This window comes from Scatophagus argus, chromosome 20 (genome assembly GCF_020382885.2).
Source record: "Scatophagus argus isolate fScaArg1 chromosome 20, fScaArg1.pri, whole genome shotgun sequence".
Classification (NCBI taxonomy): domain Eukaryota; kingdom Metazoa; phylum Chordata; class Actinopteri; family Scatophagidae; genus Scatophagus; species Scatophagus argus.
This window is the reverse complement of record NC_058512.1, coordinates 7,161,171-7,174,143: the sequence shown is the minus strand read 5'-3', so window position 1 is coordinate 7,174,143 and position 12,973 is coordinate 7,161,171.

Genomic DNA, 12,973 nt, shown 5'->3' with positions numbered 1-12,973 from the left:
ACACCCATCTGTGGTGTGGTCAGACGTGCTTTATTCTCACCTGCACCCACAACCAGCCAGCGGTGGGTTCAGGGTCGGGCGGAAAAAACAGCTGCATGCGCTGGGGCTTCACTGTGAAAAATATTATTGTGGTCAAGCAGCTCCAAGCCCCGGTTAACATTAAAGAGATTTTATTGGTTTTAATGTTGCTTTTGATAGTCTGATATCTAATTAACCAGTTACTTCGACTGAACTTTAACACAACACACTGGTCAGGTTTTCAGCTAGGTTTTCTCTGGCTCTGAGTGAAGAGCACATTAGTTTTGCATAGTTCGACTTATTTCAACATTTTTGTTTTATTGCTGTGCCACAGATGGGGAAAGGAGCACACAGGACTGCAACTCCTCCTGTCAGTACAGCTGAGATTTGTTGTGCAGCTTTCCTTTGTGAGATCTGTACAACAGTGATTGGTCAAAGCTAGTTCATCTGTCCTGGCTCGGCTGACTTTCAGCTCACCCTTTTCCACTAAGTAGCAAAGTAGTGTTGCTACGTCTTTGTCCAGTGTAACCTCAAGCTTTTCCATCATTCTTCAGTCTGCCTCACCAGGCTTCTGTGTTTGTGTGGTGTGATCAACAGTAATGTAAACAAGCAAGCCAATTGTCTAGTAGTTAACACGATTTCATCACACAAGTATTGGCATTTTTGTGATCATGTCAGACCCCTTAATGAAAAACTGTTTCATAAAATCAGTTTTCTTTTAAGGGCATTTAAACACAATGTGCAGTGTTGCTCGTACTGTTAATTACAGTGAGCATCAGCCAACAAATCCAAGGCTCAATGCAGCCTTCATCTGCTTTACACTGTCTTGTCTGTCAGAGTTGACTTTTGTCCACCAGTCCATCCCCCATCACTTGAATGTGGGCCAGGTTCTCCTAGCTCACTGACGGAAACAGGCCTGGTACCTGGTATTTGTAATTTTGTCACCGTAATTTGTTTATGCTGTGATGTTATTGTGCTCTATACACTTGTGACTTGGCTTGCAGTCACTGAACTTGAAGCAAGAGTCCAAGGAGCACTAATGCTAATCTGTTCCTGCAGGAACCCACCTTGTTTGATGACAGTTATTATCAGTCATATCAAACATCATTAGTTAAATTCTACTAATAGAGTGCTAAGCCCCACATACATGCTGACTGGTGTTTTCTCACTGTGCCAGTTTTGATATACTGTAAGTATAGAGACAATTAATGCAGTGTGCCACATTATCAGTCTATAGAACAAAATTGCAAGCACAGCAACTTTCAAACTGCCTGACTGTCCTGAACGATTTCCTAATGCGTCCAGTTACACTATATAGACAAAAATATTCAGACACACCTCTTTGTGGGGCTGTTTTTCAGGAGTTGGGCCCCTTTACTTCCAGTGAAGGAAAGTTTTAATCCTTCAGCACACCAAGACATTTTGGACAATGCAATGCTTCCAACTTTGTGGCAACAGTTTAGGGAAGGACCTTTTCTATTCCAGCATGACTGTGCCCCAGTGGACATAGCAACAGCCATAAAGACATGGTTGGATGAGTTTGGTGTGGAAGAACTCGGCTGGCCTGTACAGTCCTGATCTCAATCACAACTAACACCTCTGGGATAAGCCTCACCATACAGACACAAGTGTTGGGCCACCTGACTATTACACCAACAAAGACATTAATGATATTGTATTATAAATACATAGAGAGCTTTACAGCTATAACAGCTTCCAGTCTTCTGGGAAGGCTTTCCACAAGAAGTGTTTCTGTGTTTCTATGTTTCTTGCCCATTCATGCATTGCTTTTAGAGGGGACCAAATAAATGCATGTGATGCCTTAATATTTCTATGTCTTTAATACATTTCAACTCAATAGTTACTGAAATATTTATAGAGGATTATCCATCCATCCACTCATTAAAACAGCTTAGCTAATTCCAATCACATTATGTGTTACATTCATGTATAACATGAATATGAACATAATCCCTCATAATATGCTGCATATCGTTTCATTGTCAACTTGTTATAAAAGCTGCAACTACGACTACAACTATGTTGTGCCTGTATTCTCTAAATATATCAATCACTATGAGCCTCACATAATTAAGATCTATATGGAGTGCCTGAGCTTCACCATAAGAGGGCAGCATTGCACTAGTGAATGGCAAACGTAAAAGAACAACATTTGTTTCAGTTAAGGTCTCTTGTTTTGGTTGCTACCTATCAGATCTTGTGGATTTTCAGTTCCTCTTCAATGATATTCATATGAGAATGTGAAACGAAATTCAGATATGTGACAATGTACAGAGCCACACAAACCTATATTTCCGTCAACCAAGCCTCCTTCATCTGCCAAGGTGGGAAATCAAGCACAAATAAGACGATAAGACATCATGAAAAATATGCTTAAAAGTTAGCTCGTCTTTAAGAAATCCAGGCCTTCTGTGAATTTTCATTTTATGCAAGGAATATTCTGAACACATATAAACTATAAATTAATTTGCTATTATACATAAAAGTTTATTTTCATTATTCTATATAAATAGTAGTATTATGATATATATTACAGTATGATTTTGTATGGAGTATATTAATTAAGCTAATCATTATTTACCATTTACTATTATTACTATTTATTCTTATGTCAGATGCTTTTATTGTTCAGAGCAGCTATGACAAACTAAGGATAATAAGAAAAATGTTCCTAGAGGACAAGTGGCCAGTCACTAATCTTCAGAGTTATGTATGTTTATGTCAAATTTGTTATCTGCTATTCTATTATTGCAATGAGAAGCACTTATTTTAATGAAATTCCATTTGAAATAATAAGCTCCTCAAAACAGCTACCTCATGCTCTTAAATTCTGGTGTTTTCTCTCTTTCCCTGGTCTATTGCTTTACGTTTTGTTGTGTTTTTGCTTTAATCCTCCGGCCGTATATCTGTTGGATCTTGCGCATGGCGGCAGTAGCAACAGCTCATTACAGACAACAAGGAGCAACAAACACAAAATGAGACTGAGGTAAGCTGATTTCAGATTTAAACTGAGCAACTCAAATTTGTCTCTCTCTTGAGAGGCAGCCCTTTTTACAATAACAAAACCATCTGCTTGCATATATTAGGTACTGTAAATTTTGTATTGTTTTTCACAGGGGTTGCAGAATCTTCAGTCACACCAAAGAGACAAGCATTTTCTTTTCTCATTCTTGGTTATTACTGTATTTAGTGTATTTATGTAGTGTAAAAAGCACAATTCTGTTTCATCATTGTTCATAAAACATGGGGGTTTATCCATTAATGAGGCACAAAGGTCACATTTTTGTTGTCTGATACTTTACTCCAATCTTGAATCTATTTCATTCTTAAAACATGCCACAGACTAATGCTAAAAAAGCAAAGCACCTGTCACAGTATCTCCTGTGAGCAGCACCTATGTATATATAAGTTTCAAATATAGCTCATTTTGAACAGGTTCAAAATGGCAGAAAACGATTAAATCTGCCTCAAGCATTTAGGTGTTATGTGTAAAATGTGCAGACTGCTAAATATGTAAAGCTTGGGCTTTTACATTTACATTAAGCCAGTTTAAAATCACTTGACCTCTCATGAGACACAATCTGAAGATTACTTCAATCTGTGTCTTCGCTGATTTAATCAGTGGGATTTATAGTATTCTGAAGACATGCATATAAACCATTTAACTTTATATTAATTTTGATAATTTTCTCTTATTATTCATTCATATTTTTGTTTACATGAATTCAAAAACATGTGCCCAGACAACTTTCAGTGAATTTGGGTTAAATGAACTAGTATATTTACTGTCGGGTTGCAGTTTATTTAGGGATCATCATCTTAATTGTCACATTCATCCACGTTTTGAAACAACCAGGAAAATATTCTCAAAAACTATGATGTCTGGCAATGACATCAATGGTATATCATTTAAAAATAATAAATTAATAAATAGAAGTAAAACTAATTTGGGCGATATAATCATTATTTGTGGTCATAATACCCTGGCATGCAACAGATATCCATAAACTGTAGGTGCAACATTAAGTGGTGAACAACTGATAAATCTATTATCGTAGCATCTTTTCTCTGCCAGTGTTGTTTCTTTTACAATTACCTATCAAACATCTGGACTTTCTAATATCTGAAAGCAGGACAACAGGCCCATGTGGCTCATTATAATGCACTTTGTTAAAACCTGGCTATTTTATGGCTCTAATAATAAAGCAATCTCTCAACAAAACTATGCGGTAACAGGGGCTGTGCAGCAGAAAACAATCTGAATAATGGGAAAATCGGACCTAATCTTCTGCAGAACCTCAGCCAGGAAGCTTGTAGAGAAGATAAGGGGAGGGAGTGAAGGGCAAAAGCAATGGATGAGCCTTTAAATCTGAGAACCCAACTGGAGCTGAATTTGCTCAGCTCTATCCTTAAACCTCTTTGAAAGCCTGTTATCCTGCAGCAATCCCCAAGACAATGCTTGGCCTCCAACAATCCCCTTATTATCTGTAGAGGCAAAGTTGTGTTGACTTAGTTTTCTGTAATGTTATGCAGACATGTTTATGTCAAGGAAGAGTAATATTTAGCAAATAATGTTGCTATCCACTGTATCTTTACAGGGACTTTGAAACCACATATCCTTTATGCATTAACTACAGATTGGATTACAGTTGACATATTAGATGTGCCATACAACACAGCTTTCTAATTTTAATTTTTAATTAATTTGACATGTTGTCTATTGGGCTATATACAGTATGTTAATATATTTTGGCTACTGCAAGCTATGTATGGCTAGATTTTCTCCTGATGACCAATGGGTGGCAGTATTGTTTACAGACCTCTCTGGCATGGGTTTACTCAAGGTGGACAGTTAAGGTGAAGATTATAATGTCTATTAACAGTGAGGAAATAATAACATGAAATTGAATCATGGAATGTGAAATAAAAAGCACTAAATAAAATAATACTTGCATGTACATTGTGATGTTTTGTTTGTCTCAATAATTGTTAGAATTGTTATTCCTCTCATTATTGGGCCTACAAAACCATTCCCAATGCAATTAAGTAATCAGCAGCCTCTTTTCCTTGAAATTTCCTGTTTGTGTTTACACCGGCAGCAGAGAGAGTGTGAGAGAGAGTGTTTCCCTGATAAGATTGTACCTTTGGATGCTAGCCATTATATTTGTCTAAATTAGTGCTAAAACGTCATATTGACTTTAAGAAATGCAAATTTGCAAAAAATAAGTAATGTGGATTTTGTTTCTCCCTCACTTGCAGTACACTGGATCACTTCATAGCTAGTATGGACAGGAAAACATTTAAGGAGGTTATCCCCAACCTTGTTCATTAAAGGGACAACTTATTGCAATCTTTTGATGATGACTTTTGGTGTGCTTTTGTCATTGAGCGGACCACTATGGACATGTTTACATAAAGAATTATTTCATATTGTTGAAAAATGGCATGACTTTAGTTTCACCTGTTGTTATGGCAATGCTTGTAAGCATGTTTTTCCATGAAGATGGTCCCTATGGAAAATGGTCCCTTCTTCTATTTTCTTACAGGTTGCTGAAAACAGCATATGGGAAAGAAAATTATTGATTTGTGTTCAGAGCTTATACTCAGCCCCACCTGTCATGCTGAAAACAGGGTGTTATCTCCCATAAGCCACTTTACAATTAAAGAAAGTTATTATGGAGTGAAGGTCTGTGTGTGTGTCCGGTATTCAGTATTGTGTAAGGATCACAAAAAAGAAACTATAGACACAAATGTTTGCACGATTTTCAGGTTAGCATCTGGCTGTGTCAGCTTGTCATATGTGTATACACTATACCATATATCAGCTTATCATCTGTCCATGCTTCTGTCTGTTTGCATGTGTGTGTGTGTGTGTGTGTGTGTGTGTCACTCTTGTCTGTCTGTCTGGCAGTATGATAATGCTGAGCCCTCATGAAGCTGCTTGCATCTCTTGTTGTGGCTCCTTTTTCTTGGCCTACTTTGAGAGAGGTGAATTGAGGGCAATTCGAGTCTATGGGTAAGGGGATTAGGTCTCCAAACATGCTCCTCTCCAGTTTGGGATTTTGCCCCGATGCCAGACACTTAAAGTCTGCCAGGGATTAAGATAAAGAGAGAAGTAAGAGCGGCATGTATTGTGGTGTGCGTGAGGAGATGTTTTTAACAACACAGAAAGGAAGAGGAGGGGTGGGTGGTGGTTAATTAAAAAAAAAAGATGTATGATGATGATATGATCTAATACATCAATGCAGCATTTGTTGACCTATTTGCCTGTGGCTCGTGCCATGATGTCGGTCAGTGTGTTTTCAAGGGATAAGACTTAATAATGGAGAAGCTGTTCTTTTCATTTCCTTTGTGTTAGTGGATGATCTCTGCTTAATTCAGTGGTTTAATTAGGAAATGGCGTGGATCTTATCTCAGTGTTATTGGCATCACTGTTTCCTGACTTAAGAGGACAAAAGAAAACTTTTTGCCTTGCACAAGAGCATCCAGTGTTAAGAAGCATGCAGGGAAGAATCGTAGTCCATCTGACATGAAGGCCCAATTTACAAAGCAGGCACATTTGCTATTTTGTTTCACTGACTCCATTTTGAATCTCCCAGTAAAATTGGACATCATCTGCATATAATTATATTTTCATAGGTCAAAGGTTTGCTGAAATACTACAGTTAAGCACAACAACAGGTGTAATCAAGAATTAATTAAGGCCTCAACTCACAGATATTTTGCATCGAGAGAAAAGGGGCACGTCCCCTGAATTAGAGAAAGATTAGAGCATCAGGTTGAGGTATTAGTGTTCCTGAACCTCTTATTTGGTTTTCAGAGTCTTCGTAAGAGTCTGTCTTTTCCTTTGTGTTGACAGAGCAGGGGGCTTCCTCCACCCCTCCACCCTGCGTCTGGAGGCTCCTCCTGGGTAAGAGGCTGCTGCTCCATCACGCTCCTCCAAGAAAGTGGGTCATGAGTCTGAGACTGTGGGATTACTGACCGTCAGGCAGGCGTGTGCCGGGCCGCCTCTTATCTGTAATGTTTAGACCCCCCCACCCACCCCTCCCTTCAATGGAAAAGAAAGGCAAAAACACACACATGCCCTCCACCACTCACTGGTACACAAACACCAACTAGCCTGGCAATTCATAATCACAACACACTACGGTCATCTCTGATGGAGTAACTGAGGAACAAGTATAACCTTACAACTCCCAAACTTCTTATGAATCATCTAAATAATATTCACAACAATTACAACTTGGTTTAGTTTTATCAAAATTGAACATGCAGAAAACACAGTTGAGATGTCACCCTGGGATGTGTGATTTGTACAGATTTTCCAATAATCTCTTTTATAATTTACAGAATCCCAACCAGCTTGGCAATAATGACATGTAATAGTGACACCATGATAAATGCTAGCTTTTAAACAGCTGACCTGGTGAGACTAATGGCAGGCTGGTTGTCTGGTGCGCTCTGACATGTAGTATGATTAATCAGCAAATGAATTGCTCATAATAAATACATTCATTTTGCAGCACAATGATTACATCCATCATTCGAGGTCACTGTTGCCTTTGTACGGTCGCTAATCAGTATACCTCTCCCTACTTTCTACCTACTGATGGTGATGGTGATGGTTAAGACTGGATTCAGAGCAAGAGCTGGTAATAAAGTGATGGGGTAGGTTTATTGGTAGATGTAAGAGATGAGTTTAAAATGAAATTGGAATTAGGGCTGTTTTATCTTATCTTATCTTATCTTATCTTATCTTATCTTATCTTATCTTATATTATATTATATTATATTATATTATATTATATTATATTACATAGAAAAGGAACTATAGTTCATCTCCTTATCTCACTGTTTTGGTCCAGTTTGGTGGTTCAGCTAACTCTGCTTCTGGGAGGGTTGAGGGTTCATTAAAGCGAGAGATGGGTGGGACAGAGATTTTAGTTAGAGTTCAATTATAAGCACTCACTGCCACACAAGACCTCCTTTGATTGAGTCAAATTGAGCCATGATGTTTCCTTCAGCTGATTAAGGTTTCTTTGTTGTTTTATACTATCAGTCTTATAAAAGTCTTCTAAAGGTGTAGACATTGTATATATATACAAAATTACATTCTACTGGAGTACCAAGTTACAAGACAGTAATATTATTGTCATTTTTGTCAATCGGCTAATGTATTTAAAATGCTGTCTTTTGTCTATCTCTTTCACCTGGTTAAAAAGGTACAAATATTTTTGCAAATAACATGTTTTTTGTAATTTGATACCAGAGGGAATATATTACTAGAACTCAATGCTTTCTAAAATGTAAAGGATAATGAGTAGGTTTGATAAGAATCTGGTTCCTTCCTGCTTGCCTTACAATAAAATCCCAAATGTAACTGAATGAAATATTTCAGGTGAGGCCTGCTATGCTAAAGCAAAGACTTTTCAAATTCCTATGCTGTATTTGTGAAACATGTTATAACATGTTAATAACATTAATAATGGTTGTATTCCATGCCAGAGTCTTGGCTATTGTTAGTAGTGCAGTACGTTACTATTCATCTAAGATGCTGTCAGAACATATCTTCAACTACTGATGTTAAAAAACTCACTTATTCAAATTCTGGTTAAGATGAAGACTGCAGTAAAGCCTCATTTCAGTGAGTCATATTTTATTCCTTCCTTTTTGTCAAATTTATTTATTCTAAAAACTGTAGAGTCTGCCTTTTTTAAAATTATAAGAAATCTCCCCAAGGTTGCTGAACCACAAATTCCCAAAGAAATATTGTGAACTCAATGTCCATGTTCTAGCTGTCTGTCTGTTAGACATTTATATAGAAATGTGAAAATGAAATTGTTAACTAGCATTTTAATCTAGCTACCTATCCTATCAAGTTTTCCAAAACTGATTAAGTGTAGATAACATAGGTTATTTTTAAACAGTCTATGGCTGTTAAGCTCATATTACTGGTAAGCTTCTTTGAATGTTCTCTGTGAAGTATTCCTACAAAAAATATACCACCTGCGAAGCAGACAGACCCCACAGCAGGCTAACATCTGTAATGACAAGCTATGGGTCAAGCCTCAGCTCTGCCTGAAAGGTTTGAACTCTGACCTTCCAGGCATTATGGCTTTGGGGTGGCTTATCATTGCTCTCAAAAGCAGATATTTCCCACCCTGGACAAAGACAGCTAAAACACAACGTAACCGGTCGGGTCCCCAGACGGTATGTCGGAACTGAGGAACAGCATCCCCCATATAAATGGATGGAGAGTTGTTGGCCTTTATTGTCTGAGCATGAAACCCGGGACACATGTTGGGTGGTAAAAGTGTCAAGGCCTGACTGAAGGGCCATTGTATTGGTTTCCAGTGGTAGAAGTCAGGCTTTGTTCTCTGTGTTGTTCACCATTAGCATATCAATATTCAAAAGGGTTGATGCTGGGCAGAGGTGGCAGTCTTTTTAGGCTAAAGTAGACCCTCATGCACAAATAATGAAACCTGCATTTGACTCTTAAGTACCAGCTGTTGAAGTTAAGCCCATAATAATGATAAGTGTGATGTATCAAAACCAATCTAAAAGATGAGCTGACAATGAATCACAGTGTAGGGTATGTATCCATTTTGTATTTTTCTTTAAATTAATTTAAAGATCGATTTAAATGTCTTATGCCAGTTCTCTTGTATAAATAACAAAAGGGCTAAATGGTGTCAGCCATGCTACCACACACCACTCCTCCAGCATTCCTCCCTCCCCTTCCTCGACTCAGGCCAGCTGACCCCAGGACTGGCAGGCCAGGCCGGGGGACAGTTAGCCTCTAGTGTTATTGTGTGTGTGAGGGGTAAAGCCACCAGATAGTGTCGGTTACTCCGAGGGCCAAGCGGAGAAGCGGTTGGGCAGTTTAGCCAGCTGCTGGGGGGACTGAGCCACGGCTGGCCTGGTCAGTGAAACCTTGCCAGATGGAGCCATTTCAAAACAATAAGAGCTGCCTTGCTATGGTTGAAAGCTAGAGGTTGGTTGCTGAGGAGACGCAGAGGGTGGGCCTTTATTTACAGTATACTTTGTGGTGGTTGGATTTGCTATGCGTTCAAATATTTTTTGGGTCAGCAACTTATTCCTCCAGAAAATTTGATTACCGTAGTTTCCCACTTGTCGTCTATTACCACTTGAATAACCTCTGTGGGAGCTGATTCATACCTGAAAACTGATATGCAACATCTAAGTAATGTTAAGTTTTCCTCTATTTATTAAATATCAAGGATAGCTTTTCAGATTCAGATGTCATTCTCCTGCCATCTTTACCAACTTTTTTTCTCCCTCCCTCCTGGGATCGTTCTCCCTCTCTCTCTCTTCAACACACACTTGCTCTCTTCCTCTTTCTCTCCAGACAGCAACAGGCTGAGGTGTCCTGGGACTACTCCGCTTAGGAGTAACCAAGCCTGGGTAATGAGGCGTGTGATTGGTCCCCTCCCTCTTGAACAAGGCCAGTCTTTGGAGGACATGATTGATCATGACAGGGGCACAATGGCAGCCTGGTGTCGGAGGGGTGGCATGGGTGCACATGGACCCCCCGCGGTAACACTCAGCCACCCAACTCTGCTGTGCATAAGCAGTTACATACACACATGCACATGACATGTATGCACACAGCGGCATTTGAGGACATGCACAAGCACGTAAAATGACACATGAAGACAAAACAAGACTGTGTGTTCCAGTATGTAGAAGAAGAAGAAGAATCAACTTTATTGGCAGTATATGTATTTTTACATAAACATACTGAATTTGACTACTGCATTTATCCCATCCTTAGTTGAACACACACATGCAACACCCAGCAAATTACATGCAGTGAAACACACACAGGAGCAGTGGGCAGCATCAAGGGCCCAGGGAGCATGTTGGGGGGTTAAGTGCCTTGCTCAAGGGCACACCAGCCGGCTAATGAGCATTTTTTTTCGCATTAATCACTCCACCACACCCAAATTTTTCCTGCCCGTCCGGTGGGGGAATCGAACCGGTGACCCTCCGATCACAAGCCGCTTCTCCAACCTCTAGGCCACGGCTGCATGTGCATGTAAAAACGCAGTGACAGTCAGTGAGACTATATATTTTAAAAAAACTTCTCAGATAATATGGCAACTCTCTCTTGAAGATCGATAATAGACAATTTAGTCTCAAGATGTTTTTTTCTGTTCTATTTCTGCCATTCAGTTAAGGTTTCAATGGTAACAGTTTCCTCTTCTCAAAAACTGCTCATGGTTTGTGTTTAGCTGCATTTAGCTGCATATTTATCTGCATTTGAAAGATGTCAAAATTGGGATATTTTTTCACAATTTTTCAGTGTATTCATTTTGAATATCACTGTCAAACTCAAACTGTATTATTTTACTGCATTATATATGGCAGGCTGTACAAGAATTTGGCCAACGTTCACAATGTTTTATTGTTGACACCTGCAAGAGGGGTGAGGGATGTTGGGGATATGTTTTTGCTCCAACAGAAATCCTTTTTAGTGCAACAGCACACCGATATAATCTATTTTATTATGCATGAAACACAACAGATCCAAGCAAAAATTTGTATTCACATTCCATTCTGTTTTCAGGTAAGTGCCCCCACTCGAAGGAAAACAGAGGTAGGTTCACAAGCAGCGTACCGTTTGTTCTTTTGAAGTAATCCTTAAGGGCAGAGGCTTGTCTAATCCGCAGGGCACTTGTAAGCCTGTTGATTCAGCTCATATTCAAGGTCAAAAATCAAGTTGTAGTGCAAAAGGCTGAGTTTTTATGAAGGACCATTAGTGACTGATTGCAGCTGCTTTCTCAAGTAGGACCCAGGTGTATTAACATCTCGCCAATTTTCGGTGATGACGCTCTCAGTTTCACAGAGGAAAACAAAACAGGATAAAAGCCTCTGCATGTTTTAGGGGTTTTGCTCATCATAAAATCACAAATTGGTTGTAGAGGAAAAGAAGGCTTCTAGAAAGTCTTTTTGAAATCTTCACAGATTATTAATCCACCTTTATTAGTAACTATTTGAGATCACAGTTTGACAGATCTCCTAAGTCTCCATGCATGTCCTCATTGTGCTGCGTTTCAGTGCAGTAGCAAACACTATCTGCGAAGAGTCTCTTCTCTCAGTGGATGAAAGCAACCGGAAAGCAGCTGTGTTGTTGTGCTTGTATTCTAAGCTCCTTTGATGCTGCGTTGGCTTTAGGTTACTGTGTACATCTCCCTTAAGTTCTCTGTTAATCTGCATAAAGATCTACACTGGCTTGTTGATCAGAGATTAGTGCCTAACACAAAAATATATTTTCTGCTCATCCTTGAAAACAAACGTGAAATAAACTGAGCATAGTTTTTCTTCTTTTCTTTAAATCTTGACATCATGTTGATGTAGTGGATGGAGGGAGAGAGAGGGTGCAAAGAAATAAAAAAAAGGGAGGGGGTGGGGTTGATTTCCTTCCCTGATTGAGAGTTTAATTGCCCTGCGTGGACTAATGAACAGCATAGGTCTAATTGGCTCGCAACACTTGTGATCTGGCGTGCTGAGCGAGTAAAATTGAATCAAAGCTGTAGGACTGCGTCAGAGTAGGTTTGCGCTCTGTGGTAGTATTTGGCACAGGGTCAAAGGAAAGAGGCTCAGCACTCAGCCAAATGTCTCTGCGCAAACTAGGCTTTATATTTTCTCAATCTAGAGCAAGAAACAAACAAAAAAACAACTCCAGTTTTTCTATTTAAAACAACGTTTTAAACTCTGTGGAAAGAATGTCCTTTCACTCCTTTTTTAAATTTCATTCGATCCCAGACGTAACATCACACAAGCTAACCGCACGTAGGCCTCCGCCTCGTCCACTTGTATCATTAAGGCGATGCTGTCTATTTTTAACCAAACAAAAGAGAGACGCAGCGGTGGAAAAGCATGACAACAATGTCCCGTGCAGGGCCCAATT